Here is a 26003-nt window from a genome sequence, read left to right as displayed (position 1 = left end):
GATGTATACAGAGCTGTATATATATATATATATAACACTGGGGATACAGGCCGGGTCATGTGATGTATACAGAGCTGTATGTTTATATATATATATATAACACTGGGGATACAGGCCGGGTCATGTGATGTATACAGAGCTGTATATATATATATATATATAACACTGGGGATACAGGCCGGGTCATGTGATGTATACAGAGCTGTATATATATATATAACACCGGGGATACAGGCCGGGTCATGTGATGTATACAGAGCTGTATATATATATATATATATAGAACACTGGGGATACAGGCCTGGTCATGTGATGTATACAGAGCTGTATATATATATATATAACACTGGGGATACAGGCCGGGTCATGTGATGTATACAGAGCTGTATATATATATATATATAACACTGGGGATACAGGCCGGGTCATGTGATGTATACAGAGCTATATGTATATATATAACACCGGGGATACAGGCCGGGTCATGTGATGTATACAGAGCTGTATATATATATAACACCGGGGATACAGGCCGGGTCATGTGATGTATACAGAGCTGTATATATATATATATATAACACTGGGGATACAGGCCGGGTCATGTGATGTATACAGAGCTGTATATATATATATATATATAACACCGGGGATACAGGCCGGGTCATGTGATGTATACAGAGCTGTATATATATATATATATAGAACACTGGGGATACAGGCCGGGTCATGTGATGTATACAGAGCTGTATATATATATATATATAACACTGGGGATACAGGCCGGGTCATGTGATGTATACAGAGCTGTATATATATATATATATAACACTGGGGATACAGGCCTGGTCATGTGATGTATACAGAGCTGTATATATATATATATATATAACACCGGGGATACAGGCCGGGTCATGTGATGTATACAGCTCTGTATATATATATATATAACACCGGGGATACAGGCCGGGTCATGTGATGTATACAGAGCTGTATATATATATAACACCGGGGATACAGGCCGGGTCATGTGATGTATACAGAGCTGTAGATATATATATATAACACTGGGGATACAGGCCGGGTCATGTGATGTATACAGAGCTGTATATATATATATAACACTGGGGATACAGGCCGGGTCATGTGATGTATACAGAGCTGTATATATATATATATATAACACTGGGGATACAGGCCGGGTCATGTGATGTATACAGAGCTGTATATATATAACACTGGGGATACAGGCCGGGTCATGTGATGTATACAGAGCTGTATATATATATATATAACACTGGGGATACAGGCCGGGTCATGTGATGTATACAGAGCTGTATATATATATATATATATAACACCGGGGATACAGGCCGGGTCATGTGATGTATACAGAGCTGTATATATATATATATATAACACTGGGGATACAGGCCGGGTCATGTGATGTATACAGAGCTGTATATATATATATATATATATATATATATATAACACCGGGGATACAGGCCGGGTCATGTGATGTATACAGAGCTGTATATATATATATAACACCGGGGATACAGGCCGGGTCATGTGATGTATACAGAGCTGTATATATATATAACACCGGGGATACAGGCCGGGTCATGTGATGTATACAGAGCTGTATATATATATATATATAACACCGGGGATACAGGCCTGGTCATGTGATGTATACAGAGCTGTATATATATATATATATATATAACACCGGGGATACAGGCCGGGTCATGTGATGTATACAGAGCTGTATATATATATATAACACCGGGGATACAGGCCGGGTCATGTGATGTATACAGAGCTGTATATATATATATAACACTGGGGATACAGGCCGGGTCATGTGATGTATACAGAGCTGTATATATATATATATATAACACCGGGGATACAGGCCGGGTCATGTGATGTATACAGAGCTGTATATATATATATATATAACACTGGGGATACAGGCCGGGTCATGTGATGTATACAGAGCTGTATATATATATATAACACTGGGGATACAGGCCGGGTCATGTGATGTATACAGAGCTGTATATATATATATATATATAACACTGGGGATACAGGCCGGGTCATGTGATGTATACAGAGCTGTATATATATATAACACTGGGGATACAGGCCGGGTCATGTGATGTATACAGAGCTGTATATATATATAACACCGGGGATACAGGCCGGGTCATGTGATGTATACAGAGCTGTATATATATATATATATAACACTGGGGATACAGGCCGGGTCATGTGATGTATACAGAGCTGTATATATATATATAACACTGGGGATACAGGCCGGGTCATGTGATGTATACAGAGCTGTATATATATATATATAACACTGGGGATACAGGCCGGGTCATGTGATGTATACAGAGCTGTATATATATATAACACCGGGGATACAGGCCGGGTCATGTGATGTATACAGAGCTGTATATATATATATATATATAACACCGGGGATACAGGCCGGGTCATGTGATGTATACAGAGCTGTATATATATATATATATATATAACACCGGGGATACAGGCCGGGTCATGTGATGTATACAGAGCTGTATATATATATATATATAACACCGGGGATACAGGCCGGGTCATGTGATGTATACAGAGCTGTATATATATATATAACACCGGGGATACAGGCCGGGTCATGTGATGTATACAGAGCTGTATATATATATATAACACCGGGGATACAGGCCGGGTCATGTGATATATACAGAGCTGTATATATATATATAACACCGGGGATACAGGCCGGGTCATGTGATGTATACAGAGCTGTATATATATATATATATAACACTGGGGATACAGGCCGGGTCATGTGATATATACAGAGCTGTATATATATATATATATATATAACACCGGGGATACAGGCCGGGTCATGTGATGTATACAGAGCTGTATATATATATATAACACCGGGGATACAGGCCGGGTCATGTGATGTATACAGAGCTGTATATATATATATAACACTGGGGATACAGGCCGGGTCATGTGATGTATACAGAGCTGTATATATATATATATATATAACACCGGGGATACAGGCCGGGTCATGTGATGTATACAGAGCTGTATATATATATATATATATATATATAACACCGGGGATACAGGCCGGGTCATGTGATGTATACAGAGCTGTATATATATATATATATATATATAACACCGGGGATACAGGCCGGGTCATGTGATGTATACAGAGCTGTATATATATATATAACACTGGGGATACAGGCCGGGTCATGTGATGTATACAGAGCTGTATATATATATATAACACCGGGGATACAGGCCGGGTCATGTGATGTATACAGAGCTGTATATATATATAACACTGGGGATACAGGCCAGGTCATGTGATGTATACAGAGCTGTATATATATATATAACACTGGGGATACAGGCCGGGTCATGTGATGTATACAGAGCTGTATATATATATATATATATATATATATATAACACCGGGGATACAAGCCAGGTCATGTGATGTATACAGAGCTGTATATATATATATATATAACACTGGGGATACAGGCCGGGTCATGTGATGTATACAGAGCTGTATATATATATAACACTGGGGATACAGGCTGGGTCATGTGATGTATACAGAGCTGTATATATATATATAACACTGGGGATACAGGCCGGGTCATGTGATGTATACAGAGCTGTATATATATATATATATAACACCGGGGATACAGGCCGGGTCATGTGATGTATACAGAGCTGTATATATATATATATAACACCGGGGATACAGGCCGGGTCATGTGATGTATACAGAGCTGTATATATATATATATAACACCGGGGATACAGGCCGGGTCATGTGATGTATACAGAGCTGTATATATATATATATATATATATAACACCGGGGATACAGGCCGGGTCATGTGATGTATACAGAGCTGTATATATATATATAACACCGGGGATACAGGCCGGGTCATGTGATGTATACAGAGCTGTATATATATATATATAACACTGGGGATACAGGCCGGGTCATGTGATGTATACAGAGCTGTATATATATATATATAACACCGGGGATACAGGCCGGGTCATGTGATGTATACAGAGCTGTATATATATATATATAACACCGGGGATACAGGCCGGGTCATGTGATGTATACAGAGCTGTATATATATATATATAACACTGGGGATACAGGCCGGGTCATGTGATGTATACAGAGCTGTATATATATATATATATAACACTGGGGATACAGGCCGGGTCATGTGATGTATACAGAGCTGTATATATATATATATAACACCGGGGATACAGGCCGGGTCATGTGATGTATACAGAACTGTATATATATATATATATAACACCGGGGATACAGGCCGGGTCATGTGATGTATACAGAGCTGTAGATATATATATATATAACACTGGGGATACAGGCCGGGTCATGTGATGTATACAGAGCTGTATATATATATATATATAACACCGGGGATACAGGCCGGGTCATGTGATGTATACAGAGCTGTATATATATATATAACACCGGGGATACAGGCCGGGTCATGTGATGTATACAGAACTGTATATATATATATATATATATATAACACCGGGGATACAGGCCGGGTCATGTGATGTATACAGAGCTGTATATATATATATAACACCGGGGATACAGGCCGGGTCATGTGATGTATACAGAGCTGTATATATATATATATAACACCGGGGATACAGGCCGGGTCATGTGATGTATACAGAGCTGTATATATATATATATAACACCGGGGATACAGGCCGGGTCATGTGATGTATACAGAGCTGTATATATATATATATATAACACTGGGGATACAGGCCGGGTCATGTGATGTATACAGAGCTGTATATATATATATATATAACACCGGGGATACAGGCCGGGTCATGTGATGTATACAGAGCTGTATATATATATATATAACACCGGGGATACAGGCCGGGTCATGTGATGTATACAGAGCTGTATATATATATATAACACCGGGGATACAGGCCGGGTCATGTGATGTATACAGAGCTGTAGATATATATATATAACACTGGGGATACAGGCCGGGTCATGTGATGTATACAGAGCTGTAGATATATATATATAACACTGGGGATACAGGCCGGGTCATGTGATGTATACAGAGCTGTAGATATATATATAACACTGGGGATACAGGCCGGGTCATGTGATGTATACAGAGCTGTATATATATATATATATAACACCGGGGATACAGGCCGGGTCATGTGATGTATACAGAGCTGTAGATATATATATATATAACACCGGGGATACAGGCCGGGTCATGTGATGTATACAGAGCTGTAGATATATATATATATAACACCGGGGATACAGGCCGGGTCATGTGATGTATACAGAGCTGTATATATATATAACACCGGGGATACAGGCCGGGTCATGTGATGTATACAGAGCTGTATATATATATAACACCGGGGATACAGGCCGGGTCACTGTAACGGGGCCCTGCAGCTCCATACTGTCCCAAGATGACGCCATTCGGACATCCAGGACCATGCCATCCTAAGGTCCCCTTTCCTCAGAGGAGACACCACACACCTCTGCTTCATGTGAACTCAGAACATAAACTGATTTATTGAGGTAAAACAGCAGTTTTCATATCCCCCTCCCCAAGATGTGAGGGATAACAACAGTTTCGAGTCCCCCCTCTCTCATGGCAGGTCACATGACATTATCACATTCCATTGCCCTTATACGGCTTTACAGGTAAACGGCCTTAAAGGGATTCTGTCCTGACATTTTGGGCCTATACCCTAAACATATGGCCGGGTCCGTCCAAATAACCTGAATCCGAAACTGTCCTTATTAAATCTGCCTGTGCCTCTATTAGCACATAAACCTACCTAAGGTGCCCAAGGGGACGTCGCTTCATACTGGGTGCCCAGCGCCGCCTTCCCAGTTGAAATCGCCGCCCTCCCTGTCTATAGTGCCGCCTTCCTCACCTCAGCCGCGCCTCCGCAATCGTCCGGTCCCTCAGGTTATGTCTAGTGCGCACGCGCGGGATCTGGCAGAGGGAGCGGACGATTGCGGAGGCGGGGCTGAGGTGAGGAAGGCGGAGATTTCATCTGGGAAGGCGGCGCTGGGCACCAGACGGAGATGGCTGCAGCCGGGCACCCTGTATGAAGCGACGTCCCCTTGGACACCTTAGGTAGGTGAATGGCAGGTTATAAAACCTGTTTTATGTGCTAATAGAGCCCCAGGCACATTTAATAAGGACAGTTTCGGATTCATGCTATTTGGACGGACCGGGCCATATGTTTAGGGTATAGGCCTCAAATGTCAGGACAGAATCCCTTTGAGTCCAGCTGTTAATCTGTTGTTTCCGGGCAGAGTCTCCGCAGGGGATGGAGGACACAGTTACAGCCCTCATTCTGCATTGGGGAAGAGATGATAGGATTTCTGCACAGTTCATGACACACAACCATGGCACTTGCTCTCCTGATGTAACAATACTCCCCCCCCCCCCCCCCCCCTTGTCCAACCCGGCCAGATCCTAACGGGTCGGCTAGAGGCTGTCCGGGAAGATCAGCATTGTTCAGTTCTCGAGCTCCAGTTGCCGGGACAGACCATCAGCATTCCCGTTCTTCTTCCCCGGTCGGTACTGAACCCTGAAGTCATAGGGCTGCAGGGCAAGGCTCCATCTCAAGAGTCGGCTATTGTCCCCAGAGACACGGTGAAGCCACACAAGAGGGTTGTGGTCAGTGAGCACCGTGAAGGACTGCCCATACAGATGAGGCTGGAACTTCTTGAGGGCCCAGAGTCAGACACTCCTTCCCTACGGCTGCATATCCTACCTCCCGAGGTAACAGCTTGCGGCTATGTACATCACCGGGTGCTCACGGCCATCGTCCCCCACTTGGCTTAGTTCTGCTCCAAGTCCAAAAGCAGAGGCATCTGTGTGAACACAAAACCGTTTGGTGGGGTCAGGTGCAGTCAGTACGGGTGCAGTAACCAGAGCGTGTTTGAGTTTCTGGAAGGCAGCTTCACACTCCGGAGACCACAGGACTTGTTTAGGCAGATTTTTCTTTGTCAGGTCAGACAGGGGCTTGGCTATGGAGCTGTACTCTGGAACAAATTTGCAGTAATAGCCAGCAGTACCCAGGAACGTTAAGACCTGGGTCTTGGTGCGGTGGGTGGGCCATCGGGCAACTGCCTCTATCTTTGCCGGCTCTGGACGCTGGCACCCACTACCCACTCGATGCCCGAGGTATGGGACTTCCGCTACCCCAATTACACATTTGTCTGGCCTGAGGGTGGGTCCCGCTGCCTGCACGTGGTCCAATACAATACCCAAGTGGTCCAAGTGTTCCTCCAAGGTTTTGCTGTAGATAGCAATGGCGTCCAGGTATGCGCAGGCATACTCCTGGAGGCCATCTAGGAGCCTATCATCCGCTGGAACGTTGCCGGTGCGTTCTTCATCCCAAACGGCATCACCTTAAACTGGTACAGGCCAAAGGGGGTGACAAACACCGACTTCAGAATAGTCTCCGGGTCCAAACGAATCTGCCAGTACCCCTTGCAGAGATCTAAGGTGGTGAGGAACTTGCCCCAGCAATGCGGTCTAACAACTCATCAATACGGGGCATGGGGTAGGCATCATTCGTGGTCCGGTCATTGAGTCCCCGGTAGTCCACGCAATCTTTCTTAGGTACGAGGACTACCAGAGAAGCCCAGGGGCTCTCAGATGCCTCGATGACCCCTAAATCAAGCATCTCTCTAATCTCTTACCCCATCCCTGCTCTAACGGTCTCTGGTACCCTATAAGCGGCTTGCTTGAGGGGATGCTGCCCTGGGGTTTCTACATGGTGCATGGCTAGATCTGTGACTCCTGGGATCATCGAGAACAGGTCCCTACGTCGGGCTAGTACTTCTCTGACCTGCCTTTGCTGGATATCCCCTAACTGCTTGGATATCTGTATGCCCTCTATCCCTACTCAGGGTCCCCCCTGTCTGAGGATTTCGGGAAGTGGCCCTCTCCTCGTATGCCTTTAACATGTTCACATGAAAGGTTAGTTGAATCCTTTTATCTGAACACTTGGCCAGGAGGTACGGGGTGTCGCAGAGCTGCTTCACCACCCGATAAGGTCCTTGCCATTTGGCTTAGAGCTTATCCGTCCTTACCGGTTTTAGGGACAGCACTTTCTGCCCTACTGCTAGGATACGGCTCCGAGCGGTACGATGGTACCAAACTCTTTGTCGACTCTGGGCTGCCCGAAGGTTCGCTGCCACAGAGGCAATTAGCTCCTTCAGCCGGTCCCTGAGATTGAGGACATACTGATGTAGTCGGGTCCCTTTCTCCTCCCTGTCTCCCTCCCAGTGGTCTCGAACCAAATCTAGGGGTCCTCTAAATCTTCTCCCGTACAAAAGCTTGAAGGCAGAAAACCCAGTAGACTCCTGCGGCACCTCCCTGTAAGCGAACAGAAGGTGGGGAAGGAACCTCTCCCAGTCCCGGTACTGTGGTGCGAATGTCCGAAGCATTTGCTTCAGGGTCCCATTGAAGCGCTTGCAGAGCCATTAGTCTGGGAGTGATAGGGGGATGTACACAGACTGTGGATCTTACACAGATCCCAGACCTGCCGGGTCAGTTCAGCACAGAACTGAGACCCGTTGTCGGAAAGCACCTCTCGGGGAAAACCCACCCTGGAGAAAATACTAAACAGTGCATTGTTCACTGACTTGGCGTTGATATTGTTTAACAGGACAGCCTCGGGGTACCTGGTAGCAAAGTCTACAACTGTGAGGATGAACCTTTTCCCGGTGGGGCTAGGCTTAGCAAGGGGCCCTATAATATTGACTGCTATGCGGCAAAAGGGTTCCTCGATAACGGGTAAGGGGTGCAGTTTAGCCCTGGGGTTGTCGCCTCGCTTGCCTGCTCGCTGGCAGGCATCACAAGTTCGCAGGTACATTTTCAAATTCTCGGATAGCCTGGGCCAATAAAAGAGTCAGGCGATCCCTGGTACGGTTTATTACGAGGTGCTCAGCCAGGGGAATGTCATGGCTAACTCGCATGAGGTCAATTCGGTACTGCTGGGGCACAACCAGCTGCTTCTTAGGTATCTTAGTGGGCTTGGTGCCCTCTGTAAGCCGGTATAACAACCCCTGGCCCCATATAATTTTACCATCGCTTGGCTTTGCCGGCTCAGCCCCAGCACGTTCTCGATACCCTGCTAGGGTTGGATCAGCAAGCGTGGCTTTCCGAAACTCTGCTGAGGTGGCCCACGGCCTATTGGGCTGGTCAGGACTGCTATCTGGGGCACTACCTAGGGACTCGTTAGGGGCAGTCTCACTCACTTGGTTCGCCTCCTTGAGTGCCCCTCTGACCCTCTGGCTCTGCTGGCGTGTTACCACCGTACATGTCTCTAGGGTTACGGTATCCTTCTGATAGCGAGAATTTGAGTAGCCCAAATCATTGGCCAGAAGCACTTCAGCTGGTAACTCCTGCATAACTCCAACTTGGACCTGTTGGCTCCTGTTGCCCCAATCCATTTTAACTTGGGCAAGGGGAATCCGATGTACGTTGCCTCCGGCCACTTGGACAGCTATGAATTTGGACAACTGTCCAGCAGGGGGGACCAGGTGGGGCTTAACAAGGGTGATAGTAGCCCCTCAGCTTTCTTGCCATTGACCCACACATCCTGCCGGTGGTGTTCCCTGTTATCTCCAGAGGCAGCTCGGACTGGGTCCACCTCATGCAGGGTTCCAAAGTCCTCCTCGGTTTCTAGGCAGAGAACTGAAGGTTGGGCAGAAAGAGGGTTGTTCTTGGGACCCCAGGTGTTGGGGCAGTGTAGCTGGATATGTCCCGCTTGCCCGCAACGGAAACAGGTTCACAGGTCTGGATGGGTTGGTCTTGATAGCACAACTCTGTTCTCAGTAGATGGTTCCCGGTAAGGGTTTCGGGCAGCTGAGAGAGGGTAGGATTGTCTGGCAGCTGTGGGAGAAAGGGTTGCTGGACTGGGTCGGGGCTGGAACGGGGTTCTGTTTGGAGTAGGCGCATTCAGTACTTGCCTATTATTGTTGAGGTGCCAGTTGCGTCGGGAGTACACGTACTCGTCCCCAAGAACTGCTGCTTCGTCCGCAGTTTTGGGTTTACGGTCTTTAACAAACTTGGTGACCGCAGGGGGAGCAAACTTATAAAATTGCTCCAGCAGTACTAACTGGATAACAAACAGTCTCTGCCCGGTTGCCTAAGATCCAGCCTTCCGCAGACCACTTCATACAGTGGGTCCACTCCACCAAGGACTGCTGTACCTTCCTTCTGAGGCTACGGAGTTTCACTCGGTGCGCCTCAGGGGTTATTCCATAGCGGGCGAGCAGCCGCTCCTTTACTCGTTCATAGTCATGGCAGTCCTCAGCAGGCATGCTCTCATAGGCAGTCCGTGCTCGGCCGGTAAGCTTACTCACTAGCACAGGGACCCACTCATCCGGCTCCAGACATAAGTTCCCACACTGCCGCTCAAATACCTCGAGGAACTCGTCAATGTCTTCCAATTCCTCTTTAAATGCTTGGAATGCCCCATAGGGTAGCTTGTTCCCCCCTATCTTCAGGGCCGGGGCTACTGCTTCCTGCTGGGTCATCTCCCTTTCCCGCTCCAGCTCCAGCTTGTGCACCTGATCCAGCACCTGGTTCACCTGCTCAACCGTGGGGTGATCTCCATAAAGGGCACTCCACCTGCTTCTGTGTGTCCCATATGACAGGACTCTCATCTCGGACCGCTCTTTGTTGCTGGTCTAACTCACACAACTCCTCGATCATCACGGCTTTGGTCTTATTACCAGACGTCCTTCCATCAGTAGATCTTTCAGGGTCTCCCTCTTTAGAGTCTCATAGTAACGCTCCATCATTACAAAGGGGGGTCCCAGTTGGTGGTTTGAACGTCACCCTAGTGGTGGGATCTATCCCACCGCTGCCACCAAACTGTAACGGAGCCCTTATAACCCAAATGAGCAGCTCCATACTGTCCCAAGATCACGCCATTCGGACATCCAGGACCATGCCATCCTAATGTCCACTTTTCCTCAGAGAAGACACCACACACCTCTGCTTCATGTGAACCCAGAACATAAACCGATTTATTGAGGTAAAACAGCAGTTTTCATATCCCCCTCCCAAGATGTGAGGGATAACAACAGTTTCGAGTCCCCCCTTTCTCATGGCAGGTCACATGACATTATCACATTCCATTGCCCTTATACGGCTTTACAGGTAAACAACCTTGAGTCCAGCTGTTAATCTGTTGTTTCCGGGCAGAGTCTCCGCAGGGGATGGAGGACACAGTTACAGCCCCCATTCTGCATAGGGGAAGAGATGACCTCTGCACAGTTCATGACACACAACCATGGCACTTGCTCTCCTGATGTAACAGTCATGTGATGTATAGAGAGCTGTATATGTGTATATATATATATATATATATATATATATATATATATATATATATACATACACCGGGGATAATGATGTAGGTAACCTGATCTCACCACCTTTGTGGACATTTATTACATGGGGGACAAATTTGAAGGCCACAGTGACCTCCCTATACCCTCCTCAGTGATGTCGCCCGATGCTTGAGGGCCACAGTGGCCACTCTGTGATGTGTGTGGATGCTGTTACTATCTTCTTTTAGTTAACTTAGGCTTCATGCACACGACCGTTGTGTGTTTTGCGATTCGCTAATTGCGGATCCGCAAAACGCGGATGGCGTCTGTGTGCGTTCCACAATTTGCGGAACGGCAAGGACAGCCATTAATATAACTGCCTATTTTTGCCTGCAAAACAGACAAGAATAGGACAGGTTATATATTTATAAAAATAATTTGTGGACCACGGAACGGAGCAACCGATGTGGACAGCACACAGAGTGTTGTCCGCATCTTTTGCAGCCCCATTGAAGTGAATGGGTCCGCATCCATCTGCAGGATGGGACACATTTTATGGACATGTTTTATTGTGACATACCCCCAGCCTGGCGATGGGTGACGTTCGGGTGGAGGTTGGGAGAAACTGTCCTCGTGAAGGAGTCTGGGTGTGAACAGGTATTGTGGGCGTGCTCTGCTGAGTGCTGACTCTGGGCTGTGATCCCCCGGTGAGGAGGAGTCTGGGTGTGAACAGGTATTGTGGGTGTGCTCTGCTGAGTGCTGACTCTGGGCTGTGATCCCCAGGTGAGGAGGGGTCTGGGTGTGAACAGGTATTGTGGGCGTGCTCTGCTGAGTGCTGACTCTGGGCTGTGATCCCCAGGTGAGGAGGAGTCTGGGTGTGAACAGGTATTGTGGGTGTGCTCTGCTGAGTGCTGACTCTGGGCTGTGATCCCCAGGTGAGGAGGAGTCTGGGTGTGAACAGGTATTGTGGGCGTGCTCTGCTGAGTGCTGACTCTGGGCTGTGATCCCCAGGTGAGGAGGGGTCTGGGTGTGAACAGGTATTGTGGGCGTGCTCTGCTGAGTGCTGACTCTGGGCTGTGATCCCCGGGTGAGGAGGAGTCTGGGTGTGAACAGGTATTGTGGGTGTGCTCTGCTGAGCGCTGACTCTGGGCTGTGATCCCCAGGTGAGGAGGAGTCTGGGTGTGAACAGGTATTGTGGGTGTGCTCTGCTGAGTGCTGACTCTGGCCTGTGATCCCCAGGTGAGGAGGAGTCTGGGTGTGAACAGGTATTGTGGGCGTGCTCTGCTGAGTGCTGACTCTGGGCTGTGATCCCCAGGTGAGGAGGAGTCTGGGTGTGAACAGGTATTGTGGGTGTGCTCTGCTGAGTGCTGACTCTGGGCTGTGATCCCCCGGTGAGGAGGAGTCTGGGTGTGAACAGGTATTGTGGGCGTGCTCTGCTGAGTGCTGACTCTGGGCTGTGATCCCCCGGTGAGGAGGAGTCTGGGTGTGAACAGGTATTGTGGGCGTGCTCTGCTGAGTGCTGACTCTGGGCTGTGATCCCCAGGTGAGGAGGAGTCTGGGTGTGAACAGGTATTGTGGGCGTGCTCTGCTCTGTGCTGACTCTGGCCTGTGATCCCCAGGTGAGGAGGAGTCTGGGTGGGAACAGGTATTGTGGGCGTGCTCTGCTGAGTGCTGACTCTGGGCTGTGATCCCCCGGTGAGGAGGAGTCTGGGTGTGAACAGGTATTGTGGGCGTGCTCTGCTGAGTGCTGACTCTGGGCTGTGATCCCCAGGTGAGGAGGAGTCTGGGTGTGAACAGGTATTGTGGGAGTGCTCTGCTCTGTGCTGACTCTGGCCTGTGATCCCCAGGTGAGGAGGAGTCTGGGTGTGAACAGGTATTGTGGGTGTGCTCTGCTGAGTGCTGACTCTGGGCTGTGATCCCCCGGTGAGGAGGAGTCTGGGTGTGAACAGGTATTGTGGGCGTGCTCTGCTGAGTGCTGACTCTGGGCTGTGATCCCCAGGTGAGGAGGAGTCTGGGTGTGAACAGGTATTGTGGGCGTGCTCTGCTGAGTGCTGACTCTGGGCTGTGATCCCCAGGTGAGGAGGAGTCTGGGTGTGAACAGGTATTGTGGGCGTGCTCTGCTCTGTGCTGACTCTGGCCTGTGATCCCCAGGTGAGGAGGAGTCTGGGTGGGAACAGGTATTGTGGGCGTGCTCTGCTGAGTGCTGACTCTGGCCTGTGATCCCCAGGTGAGGAGGAGTCTGGGTGTGAACAGGTATTGTGGGCGTGCTCTGCTGTGTGCTGACTCTGGGCTGTGATCCCCCGGTGAGGAGGAGTCTGGGTGTGAACAGGTATTGTGGGCGTGCTCTGCTGAGTGCTGACTCTGGGCTGTGATCCCCAGGTGAGGAGGAGTCTGGGTGTGAACAGGTATTGTGGGTGTGCTCTGCTGAGTGCTGACTCTGGGCTGTGATCCCCAGGTGAGGAGGAGTCTGGGTGTGAACAGGTATTGTGGGTGTGCTCTGCTGAGTGCTGACTCTGGGCTGTGATCCACAGGTGAGGAGGAGTCTGGGTGTGAACAGGTATTGTGGGTGTGCTCTGCTGAGTGCTGACTCTGGGCTGTGATCCCCAGGTGAGGAGGAGTCTGGGTGTGAACAGGTATTGTGGGCGTGCTCTGCTGAGTGCTGACTCTGGGCTGTGATCCCCAGGTGAGGAGGAGTCTGGGTGTGAACAGGTATTGTGGGCGTGCTCTGCTGAGTGCTGACTCTGGGCTGTGATCCCCAGGTGAGGAGGAGTCTGGGTGTGAACAGGTATTGTGGGTGTGCTCTGCTGAGTGCTGACTCTGCTGTGATCCCCCGGTGAGGAGGAGTCTGGGTGTGAACAGGTATTGTGGGCGTGCTCTGCTGAGTGCTGACTCTGGGCTGTAATCCCCAGGTGAGGAGGAGTCTGGGTGTGAACAGGTATTGTGGGCGTGCTCTGCTGAGTGCTGACTCTGGGCTGTGATCCCCAGGTGAGGAGGAGTCTGGGTGTGAACAGGTATTGTGGGCGTGCTCTGCTGAGTGCTGACTCTGGGCTGTGATCCCCCGGTGAGGAGGAGTCTGGGTGTGAACAGGTATTGTGGGTGTGCTCTGCTGAGCGCTGACTCTGGGCTGTGATCCCCAGGTGAGGAGGAGTCTGGGTGTGAACAGGTATTGTGGGTGTGCTCTGCTGAGTGCTGACTCTGGGCTGTGATCCCCACGTGAGGAGGAGTCTGGGTGTGAACAGGTATTGTGGGCGTGCTCTGCTGAGTGCTGACTCTGGGCTGTGATCCCCAGGTGAGGAGGAGTCTGGGTGTGAACAGGTATTGTGGGCGTGCTCTGCTGTGTGCTGACTCTGGGCTGTGATCCCCAGGTGAGGAGGAGTCTGGGTGTGAACAGGTATTGTGGGCGTGCTCTGCTGAGTGCTGACTCTGGCCTGTGATCCCCAGGTGAGGAGGGGTCTGGGTGTGAACAGGTATTGTGGGCGTGCTCTGCTGTGTGCTGACTCTGGCCTGTGATCCCCAGGTGAGGAGGAGTCTGGGTGTGAACAGGTATTGTGGGCGTGCTCTGCTGAGTGCTGACTCTGGGCTGTGATCCCCAGGTGAGGAGGAGTCTGGGTGTGAACAGGTATTGTGGGCGTGCTCTGCTGAGTGCTGACTCTGGGCTGTGATCCCCAGGTGAGGAGGAGTCTGGGTGTGAACAGGTATTGTGGGCGTGCTCTGCTGAGTGCTGACTCTGGGATGTGATCCCCCGGTGAGGAGGAGTCTGGGTGTGAACAGGTATTGTGGGTGTGCTCTGCTGAGCGCTGACTCTGGGCTGTGATCCCCAGGTGAGGAGGAGTCTGGGTGTGAACAGGTATTGTGGGTGTGCTCTGCTGAGTGCTGACTCTGGGCTGTGATCCCCAGGTGAGGAGGAGTCTGGGTGTGAACAGGTATTGTGGGCGTGCTCTGCTGTGTGCTGACTCTGGCCTGTGATCCCCAGGTGAGGAGGAGTCTGGGTGTGAACAGGTATTGTGGGTGTGCTCTGCTGAGTGCTGACTCTGGGCTGTGATCCCCAGGTGAGGAGGAGTCTGGGTGTGAACAGGTATTGTGGGCGTGCTCTGCTGAGTGCTGACTCTGGGCTGTGATCCCCAGGTGAGGAGGAGTCTGGGTGTGAACAGGTATTGTGGGCGTGCTCTGCTGTGTGCTGACTCTGGCCTGTGATCCCCGGGTGAGGAGGAGTCTGGGTGTGAACAGGTATTGTGGGTGTGCTCTGCTGAGTGCTGACTCTGGGCTGTGATCCCCAGGTGAGGAGGGGTCTGGGTGTGAACAGGTATTGTGGGCGTGCTCTGCTGAGTGCTGACTCTGGGCTGTGATCCCCAGGTGAGGAGGAGTCTGGGTGTGAACAGGTATTGTGGGCGTGCTCTGCTGTGTGCTGACTCTGGGCTGTGATCCCCAGGTGAGGAGGGGTCTGGGTGTGAACAGGTATTGTGGGCGTGCTCTGCTGAGTGCTGACTCTGGGCTGTGATCCCCAGGTGAGGAGGGGTCTGGGTGTGAACAGGTATTGTGGGCGTGCTCTGCTGAGTGCTGACTCTGGGCTGTGATCCCCAGGTGAGGAGGGGTCTGGGTGTGAACAGGTATTGTGGGCGTGCTCTGCTGAGTGCTGACTCTGGGCTGTGATCCCCAGGTGAGGAGGAGTCTGGGTGTGAACAGGTATTGTGGGCGTGCTCTGCTGAGTGCTGACTCTGGGCTGTGATCCCCCGGTGAGGAGGGGTCTGGGTGTGAACAGGTATTGTGGGCGTGCTCTGCTGTGTGCTGACTCTGGGCTGTGATCCCCAGGTGAGGAGGGAGTCTGGGTGTGAACAGGTATTGTGGGTGTGCTCTGCTGAGTGCTGACTCTGGGCTGTGATCCCCAGGTGAGGAGGAGTCTGGGTGTGAACAGGTATTGTGGGCGTGCTCTGCTGAGTGCTGACTCTGGGCTGTGATCCCCAGGTGAGGAGGAGTCTGGGTGTGAACAGGTATTGTGGGCGTGCTCTGCTGAGTGCTGACTCTGGGCTGTGATCCCCCGGTGAGGAGGAGTCTGGGTGTGAACAGGTATTGTGGGCGTGCTCTGCTGAGTGCTGACTCTGGGCTGTGATCCCCAGGTGAGGAGGAGTCTGGGTGTGAACAGGTATTGTGGGCGTGCTCTGCTGAGTGCTGACTCTGGGCTGTGATCCCCAGGTGAGGAGGAGTCTGGATGTGAACAGGTATTGTGGGTGTGCTCTGCTGAGTGCTGACTCTGGCCTGTGATCCCCAGGTGAGGAGGAGTCTGGGTGTGAACAGGTATTGTGGGTGTGCTCTGCTGAGTGCTGACTCTGGGCTGTGATCCCCAGGTGAGGAGGAGTCTGGGTGTGAACAGGTATTGTGGGCGTGCTCTGCTGAGTGCTGACTCTGGGCTGTGATCCCCAGGTGAGGAGGGATCTGGGTGTGAACAGGTATTGTGGGCGTGCTCTGCTGAGTGCTGACTCTGGGCTGTGATCCCCAGGTGAGGAGGAGTCTGGGTGTGAACAGGTATTGTGGGCGTGCTCTGCTGTGTGCTGACTCTGGGCTGTGATCCCCAGGTGAGGAGGGGTCTGGGTGTGAACAGGTATTGTGGGCGTGCTCTGCTGAGTGCTGACTCTGGGCTGTGATCCCCAGGTGAGGAGGAGTCTGGGTGTGAACAGGTATTGTGGGCGTGCTCTGCTGAGTGCTGACTCTGGGCTGTGATCCCCAGGTGAGGAGGAGTCTGGGTGTGAACAGGTATTGTGGGCGTGCTCTGCTGAGTGCTGACTCTGGGCTGTGATCCCCAGGTGAGGAGGAGTCTGGGTGTGAGCAGGTATTGTGGGCGTGCTCTGCTGAGTGCTGACTCTGGCCTGTGATCCCCAGGTGAGGAGGAGTCTGGGTGTGAACAGGTATTGTGGGTGTGCTCTGCTGAGTGCTGACTCTGGGCTGTGATCCCCAGGTGAGGAGGAGTCTGGGTGTGAACAGGTATTGTGGGTGTGCTCTGCTGAGTGCTGACTCTGGGCTGTGATCCCCAGGTGAGGAGGAGTCTGGGTGTGAACAGGTATTGTGGGTGTGCTCTGCTGAGTGCTGACTCTGGGCTGTGATCCCCAGGTGAGGAGGAGTCTGGGTGTGAACAGGTATTGTGGGCGTGCTCTGCTGAGTGCTGACTCTGGGCTGTGATCCCCAGGTGAGGAGGAGTCTGGGTGTGAACAGGTATTGTGGGTGTGCTCTGCTGAGTGCTGACTCTGGGCTGTGATCCCCAGGTGAGGAGGAGTCTGGGTGTGAACAGGTATTGTGGGCGTGCTCTGCTGAGTGCTGACTCTGGGCTGTGATCCCCCGGTGAGGAGGAGTCTGGGTGTGAACAGGTATTGTGGGCGTGCTCTGCTGAGTGCTGACTCTGGGCTGTAATCCCCAGGTGAGGAGGAGTCTGGGTGTGAACAGGTATTGTGGGTGTGCTCTGCTGAGTGCTGACTCTGGGCTGTGATCCCCAGGTGAGGAGGAGTCTGGGTGTGAACAGGTATTGTGGGCGTGCTCTGCTGAGTGCTGACTCTGGGCTGTGATCCCCAGGTGAGGAGGAGTCTGGGTGTGAACAGGTATTGTGGGTGTGCTCTGCTGAGTGCTGACTCTGGGCTGTGATCCCCAGGTGAGGAGGAGTCTGGGTGTGAACAGGTATTGTGGGTGTGCTCTGCTGAGTGCTGACTCTGGGCTGTGATCCCCAGGTGAGGAGGGGTCTGGGTGTGAACAGGTATTGTGGGCGTGCTCTGCTGAGTGCTGACTCTGGGCTGTGAGAGCAGATGACAGGATGTGCTGACATGACGCTGCAGGTAAGTGGAGATCTCTGATATATGTTTATATAGACGTGTATAGTGGTGCACAGGTGTTATATGTGTGTGTACAGTGTGTATGTTCATGGTGTGGACACACAGCGCTCCCTGTAATATCGAGTGTGTATAGTGGTGCACAGGTGTTGTGTGAAGCATGTCCGTGCAGTGCACACATAGCATGGACATATAGAGCTTCCTGGATTATCCTATGTGTATAGTGGTGCACATGTGCTATCTGTGTATAGTGGTGCACATGTGCTATCTATGTATAGTGGTGCACATGTGCTATATATAAGGCCGCTTTCACACGGTCAGTGTTGGATCAGTGTTCGTTCAGTGATTTCCATCAGTAATTCTGAGCCAAACCCAGGTTTAAGGCAAAAGCCCAGAACATCAGCAGATCCGTCCATTACACCTGATCTCGGTGGAGGCTCCGCTCCTGGTTTTAAGTCACAATCGCTGATGGAAATCACTGACCAAACACTGATGTGTGAAAGTGGTCTTAGTCTGTATTGTGTGATCATGTGAGCAGGCAGTTAGCCCAGTGCAGGGTATTTGTGTCCTGTGCAGACACATTGCTGTGCAGTCACCTGCATCCTCGTCTCCTCCTCCCTGTTTACTGAAAAACCTGTTCTGCCACTTACTGCATCCTGGAAAATCATTACCCAGCCTCACCCGCCTGACCCTGTGTGTCCATCTCCCCCCTCGTAATACACAGGGCTCCCGCCCTTCCTAATACACAGGGCTCCCCCCCCTTCCTAATACACAGGGCTCCCCCCCCTTCCTAATACACAGGGCTCCCCCCCCTTCCTAATACACAGGGCTCCCCCCCTTCCTAATACACAGGGCTCCCCCCCTTCCTAATACACAGGGCTCCCCCCCCCTTCCTAATACACAGGGCTCCCCCCCTTCCTAATACACAGGGCTTCCCCCCTTCCTATTACACAGGGCTCCCCCCCTTCCTAATACACAGGGCTCCCCCCTTCCTAATACACAGGGCTTCCCCCCTTCCTAATATACAGGGCTCCCCCCCTTCCTAATATACAGGGCTCCCCCCCTTCCTAATACACAGGGCTCCCCCCCTTCCTAATACACGGGGCTCCCCCCTTCCTAATACACGGGGCTCCCCCCTTCCTAATACACAGGGCTTCCCCCCTTCCTAATATACAGGGCTCCCCCCCTTCCTAATACACAGGGCTCCCCCCTTCCTAATACACAGGGCTCCCCCCCCTTCCTAATACACAGGGCTCCCCCCCCTTCCTAATACACAGGGCTCCCCCCCCTTCCTAATACACAGGGCTCCCCCCCCTTCCTAATACACAGGGCTCCCCCCTTCCTAATACACAGGGCTCCCCCCTTCCTAATACACAGGGCTCCCCCCTTCCTAATACACAGGGCTCCCCCCTTCCTAATACACAGGGCTCCCCCCCTTCCTAATACACAGGGCTCCCCCCCTTCCTAATACACAGGGCTCCCCCCCTTCCTAATACACAGGGCTCCCCCCTTCCTAATACACAGGGCTCCCCCCTTCCTAATACACAGGGCTTCCCCCCTTCCTAATATACGGGGCTCCCCCCCTTCCTAATACACGGGGCTCCCCCCCTTCCTAATACACGGGGCTCCCCCCTTCCTAATACACGGGGCTCCCCCCTTCCTAATACACGGGGCTCCCCCCCTTCCTAATACACGGGGCTCCCCCCTTCCTAATACACGGGGCTCCCCCCTTCCTAATACACGGGGCTCCCCCCCTTCCTAATACACGGGGCTCCCCCCCTTCCTAATACACGGGGCTCCCCCCCTTCCTAATACACGGGGCTCCCCCCCTTCCTAATACACGGGGCTCCCCCCCTTCCTAATACACGGGGCTCCCCCCCTTCCTAATACACGGGGCTCCCCCCCTTCCTAATACACGGTGCTCCCCCCCCCTTCCTAATACAAAGCGCTCCCCCCCTTCCTAATACACGGGGCTCCCCCCCTTCCTAATACACGGGGCTCCCCCCCTTCCTAATACACGGGGCTCCCCCCCTTCCTAATACACGGGGCTCCCCCCCTTCCTAATACACGGGGCTCTCCCCCTTCCTAATACACGGGGCTCTCCCCCTTCCTAATACACTGGGCTCTCCCCCCCCTCGTAATACACGCGGCTCCCCCCCCCTCGTAATACACGCGGCTCCCCCCCCCCTCGTAATACACGGGGCTCCCCCCCCCCTCGTAATACACGGGGCTCCCCCCCCCCTCGTAATACACGGGGCTCCCCCCCCCTCGTAATACACGGGGCTCCCCCCCCCCTCTCGTAATACACGGGGCTCCCCCCCCCCCTCGTAATACACGGGGCTCCCCCCCCCCCCGTAATACACGGGGCCCCCCCCCCCCCGTAATACACGGGGCTCCCCCCCCCCCCTCGTAATACACGGGGCTCCCCCCCCCCTCGTAATACACGGGGCTCCCCCCCCCTCGTAATACACGGGGCTCCCCCCCCCCCCCTCGTAATACACGGGGCTCCCCCCCCCCTCGTAATACACGGGGCCCCCCCCCTCGTAATACACGGGGCCCCCCCCTCCCTCGTAATACACGGGGCCCCCCCCCCTCGTAATACACGGGGCCCCCCCCCCCTCGTAATACACGGGGCTCCCCCCCCCTCGTAATACACTGGGCTCCCCCCCCTCGTAATACACTGGGCTCCCCCCCCCTCGTAATACACGGGGCTCCCCCCCCCTCGTAATACACTGGGCTCCCCCCCCCCCCTCGTAATACACTGGGCTCCCCCCCCCTTGTAATACGCGGGGTTCCCCCCCCCCTCGTAATACGCGGGGTTCCCCCCCTCGTAATACACGGGGCTCCCCCCCCCCCCCCCCCCTCGTAATTCAGTTCTGTTTTTAATTTGTGTACGTATTGCCTATTGCTGCACACATATGAGCGGTCAGTCACTTTGTAGCCCAGCCCACATTGAGCAGCTTAGCAGTGTACATGTATGGGGCAGCACAACAGTACCCGGGACAGTATACGTATGATGAGGCTCATGTCTGTGCTCTCATGTACACAGCAGAGATAAGTGGTCGCCAGCAGCAGTGTACATGTAGGGGGCAGCACAACAGTACCCAGGACAGTATACGTATGATGAAGCTCATGTCTGTGCTCTCATGTACACAGCAGAGATAAGTGGTCGCCAGCAGCAGTGTACATGTATGGGGCAGCACAACAGTACCCGGGACAGTATACGTATGATGAGGCTCATGTCTGTGCTCTCATGTACACAGCAGAGATAAGTGGTCGCCAGCAGCAGTGTACATGTATGGGGCAGCACAACAGTTCCTAGGACAGTATACGTATGATGAGGCCCATGTCTGTGTTCTCATGTACACAGCAGAGATAAGTGGTCGCCAGCAGCAGCGTACATGTAGGGGGCAGCACAACAGTATCAGGGACAGTATACGTATGATGAGGCTCATGTCTGTGTTCTCATGTACACAGCAGAGATAAGTGGTCGCCAGCAGCAGTGTACATGTAGGGGGCAGCACAACAGTACCCAGGACAGTATACGTATGATGAGGCTCATGTCTGTGTTCTCATGTACACAGCAGAGATAAGTGGTCGCCAGCAGCAGCGTACATGTAGGGGGCAGCACAACAGTACCCAGGACAGTATACGTATGATGACGCTCATGTCTGTGCTCTCATGTACACAGCAGAGATAAGTGGTCGCCAGCAGCAGTGTACATGTAGGGGCAAGCACAACAGTATCTGGGACAGTATACGTATGATGAGGCTCATGTGTTTGCCCTCATGTACACAGCAGAGATAAGTGGTCGCCAGCAGCAGTGTACATGTAGGGGCAAGCACAACAGTATCTGGGACAGTATACGTATGATGAGGCTCATGTGTTTGCCCTCATGTACACAGCAGAGATAAGTGGTCGCCAGCAGCAGCGTACATGTAGGGGGCAGCACAACAGTACCCAGGACAGTATACGTATGATGAGGGTCATGTCTGTGCTCTCATGTACACAGCAGAGATAAGTGGTCGCCAGCAGCAGTGTACATGTAGGGGGCAGCACAACAGTACCTAGGACAGTATACGTATGATGAGGCTCATGTCTGTGCTCTCATGTACACAGCAGAGATAAGTGGTCGCCAGCAGCAGTGTTCATGTAGGGGGCAGCACAACAGTACCTAGGACAGTATACGTATGATGAGGCTCATGTCTGTGCTCTCATGTACACAGCAGAGATAAGTGGTCGCCAGCAGCAGTGTACATGTAGGGGGCAGCACAACAGTACCCAGGACAGTATACGTATGATGAGGCTCATGTCTGTGTTCTCATGTACACAGCAGAGATAAGTGGTCGCCAGCAGCAGCGTACATGTAGGGGGCAGCACAACAGTACCCAGGACAGTATACGTATGATGACGCTCATGTCTGTGCTCTCATGTACACAGCAGAGATAAGTGGTCGCCAGCAGCAGTGTACATGTAGGGGGCAGCACAACAGTACCCAGGACAGTATACGTATGATAAGGCTTATGTCTGTGCTCTCATGTACACAGCAGAGATAAGTGGTCGCCAGCAGCAGTGTACATGTAGGTGGCAGCACAGCAGTATCTGGGACAGTATACGTATGATGAGGCTCATGTCTGTGTTCTCATGTACACAGCAGAGATAAGTGGTCGCCAGCAGCAGTGTACATGTAGGGGGCAGCACAACAGTACCCAGGACAGTATACGTATGATGACGCTCATGTCTGTGCTCTCATGTACACAGCAGAGATAAGTGGTCGCCAGCAGCAGTGTACATGTAGGGGGCAGCACAACAGTACCCAGGACAGTATACGTATGATGAGGCTCATGTCTGTGTTCTCATGTACACAGCAGAGATAAGTGGTCGCCAGCAGCAGCGTACATGTAGGGGGCAGCACAACAGTACCCAGGACAGTATACGTATGATGACGCTCATGTCTGTGCTCTCATGTACACAGCAGAGATAAGTGGTCGCCAGCAGCAGTGTACATGTAGGGGCAAGCACAACAGTATCTGGGACAGTATACGTATGATGAGGCTCATGTGTTTGCCCTCATGTACACAGCAGAGATAAGTGGTCGCCAGCAGCAGTGTACATGTAGGGGCAAGCACAACAGTATCTGGGACAGTATACGTATGATGAGGCTCATGTGTTTGCCCTCATGTACACAGCAGAGATAAGTGGTCGCCAGCAGCAGCGTACATGTAGGGGGCAGCACAACAGTACCCAGGACAGTATACGTATGATGAGGGTCATGTCTGTGCTCTCATGTACACAGCAGAGATAAGTGGTCGCCAGCAGCAGTGTACATGTAGGGGGCAGCACAACAGTACCTAGGACAGTATACGTATGATGAGGCTCATGTCTGTGCTCTCATGTACACAGCAGAGATAAGTGGTCGCCAGCAGCAGTGTTCATGTAGGGGGCAGCACAACAGTACCTAGGACAGTATACGTATGATGAGGCTCATGTCTGTGCTCTCATGTACACAGCAGAGATAAGTGGTCGCCAGCAGCAGTGTACATGTAGGGGGCAGCACAACAGTACCCAGGACAGTATACGTATGATGAGGCTCATGTCTGTGTTCTCATGTACACAGCAGAGATAAGTGGTCGCCAGCAGCAGCGTACATGTAGGGGGCAGCACAACAGTACCCAGGACAGTATACGTATGATGACGCTCATGTCTGTGCTCTCATGTACACAGCAGAGATAAGTGGTCGCCAGCAGCAGTGTACATGTAGGGGGCAGCACAACAGTACCCAGGACAGTATACGTATGATAAGGCTTATGTCTGTGCTCTCATGTACACAGCAGAGATAAGTGGTCGCCAGCAGCAGTGTACATGTAGGTGGCAGCACAGCAGTATCTGGGACAGTATACGTATGATGAGGCTCATGTCTGTGCTCTCATGTACACAGCAGAGATAAGTGGTCGCCAGCAGCAGTGTACATGTAGGGGGCAGCACAACAGTTCCTAGGACAGTATACGTATGATGAGGCTCATGTCTGTGCTCTCATGTACACAGCAGAGATAAGTGGTCGCCAGCAGCAGTGTACATGTAGGGGGCAGCACAACAGTACCCAGGACAGTATACGTATGATGAGGGTCATGTCTGTGCTCTCATGTACACAGCAGAGATAAGTGGTCGCCAGCAGCAGTGTACATGTAGGGGGCAGCACAACAGTTCCTAGGACAGTATACGTATGATAAGGCTCATGTCTGTGCTCTCATGTACACAGCAGAGATAAGTGGTCGCCAGCATCAGTGTACATGTATGGGGCAGCACAACAGTTCCTAGGACAGTATACGTATGATGAGGCCCATGTCTGTGTTCTCATGTACACAGCAGAGATAAGTGGTCGCCAGCAGCAGCGTACATGTAGGGGGCAGCACAACAGTACCCAGGACAGTATACGTATGATGACGCTCATGTCTGTGCTCTCATGTACACAGCAGAGATAAGTGGTCGCCAGCAGCAGTGTACATGTAGGGGGCAGCACAACAGTACCCAGGACAGTATACGTATGATGAAGCTCATGTCTGTGCTCTCATGTACACAGCAGAGATAAGTGGTCGCCAGCAGCAGTGTACATGTAGGGGGCAGCACAACAGTATCTGGGACAGTATACGTATGATGAGGCTCATGTCTGTGCTCTCATGTACACAGCAGAGATAAGTGGTCGCCAGCAGCAGTGTACATGTAGGGGGCAGCACAACAGTTCCTAGGACAGTATACGTATGATGAGGCTCATGTCTGTGCTCTCATGTACACAGCAGAGATAAGTGGTCGCCAGCAGCAGTGTACATGTAGGGGGCAGCACAACAGTATCTGGGACAGTATACGTATGATGAGGGTCATGTCTGTGCTCTCATGTACACAGCAGAGATAAGTGGTCGCCAGCAGCAGTGTACATGTAGGGGGCAGCACAACAGTACCCAGGACAGTATACGTATGATGAGGCTCATGTCTGTGCTCTCATGTACACAGCAGAGATAAGTGGTCGCCAGCAGCAGTGTACATGTAGGGGGCAGCACAACAGTACCCAGGACAGTATACGTATGATGAAGCTCATGTCTGTGCTCTCATGTACACAGCAGAGATAAGTGGTCGCCAGCAGCAGTGTACATGTAGGGGGCAGCACAACAGTACCCAGGACAGTATACGTATGATGAGGCTCATGTGTTTGCCCTCATGTACACAGCAGAGATAAGTGGTCGCCAGCTGCAGTGTACATGTAGGGGGCAGCACAACAGTACCCAGGACAGTATACGTATGATGAGGCTCATGTCTGTGCTCTCATGTACACAGCAGACATAAGTGGTCGCCAGCAGCAGTGTACATGTAGGGGGCAGCACAACAGTATCTGGGACAGTATACGTATGATGAGGCCGATGTCTGTGTTCTCATGTACACAGCAGAGATAAGTGGTCGCCAGCAGCAGCGTACATGTAGGGGGCAGCACAACAGTACCCAGGACAGTATACGTATGATGAGGCTCATGTCTGTGCTCTCATGTACACAGCAGAGATAAGTGGTCGCCAGCAGCAGTGTACATGTAGGGGGCAGCACAACAGTACCCAGGACAGTATACGTATGATGAGGCTCATGTCTGTGCTCTCATGTACACAGCAGAGATAAGTGGTCGCCAGCAGCAGTGTACA

At 51.7% G+C, this 26003-nt stretch overlaps 1 protein-coding gene across 6 annotated transcripts in view; it reads left to right on the top strand.

Annotated features, from left to right (window-relative positions):
• Positions 1–26003, top strand: part of ARFIP2 (ADP ribosylation factor interacting protein 2) — a 76602-nt gene that overhangs the window by 12443 nt on the left and 38156 nt on the right. Inside the window, exon 1 of one of the 6 annotated variants that reach the window (XM_040426749.1) lies at positions 18192–18327. The exons of the other annotated variants lie outside the window; for them this stretch is intronic. The gene's annotated coding sequence lies outside the window, so the exon portion shown is untranslated. Of the gene's footprint in view, positions 1–18191; positions 18328–26003 lie in introns of those variants that run through there. 6 annotated transcript variants of the gene reach the window in all.

This window comes from Bufo bufo, chromosome 3, assembly GCF_905171765.1.
Source record: "Bufo bufo chromosome 3, aBufBuf1.1, whole genome shotgun sequence".
Lineage (NCBI taxonomy): Eukaryota > Metazoa > Chordata > Amphibia > Anura > Bufonidae > Bufo > Bufo bufo.
This window is presented reverse-complemented; position numbering and strand designations above follow the sequence as displayed.